Source organism: Eimeria mitis, genomic scaffold, assembly GCF_000499745.2.
Source record: "Eimeria mitis Houghton genomic scaffold, Emh_scaff4638, whole genome shotgun sequence".
NCBI lineage: Eukaryota > Apicomplexa > Conoidasida > Eucoccidiorida > Eimeriidae > Eimeria > Eimeria mitis.
The window spans coordinates 4,626-4,878 of record NW_013572946.1 but is presented as its reverse complement, the minus strand read 5'-3'; positions in this window follow the sequence as shown (position 1 = coordinate 4,878).

The following is a 253-nucleotide window of genomic DNA, read 5'->3' as shown; positions in this document are numbered from 1 at the left end:
ACATACACCACAAACACTAAACCCTAAACCCTAAAAAACTATATATATATATATATATATATATATATATTAGATAAATTTGGTTTTCTTTATATACGTTTACATATGCTAATGAATATTTTTAAGAGAAAAAGGGAAACAGCAACCCTCACAGCATAAACCCTAAACCCTAAACCCTAAACCCTAATTACTCCCAACTCCCAAACCCTAACCCCAAACCCTAAACCCCAAACCCTAAACCCTAAACCCTAAC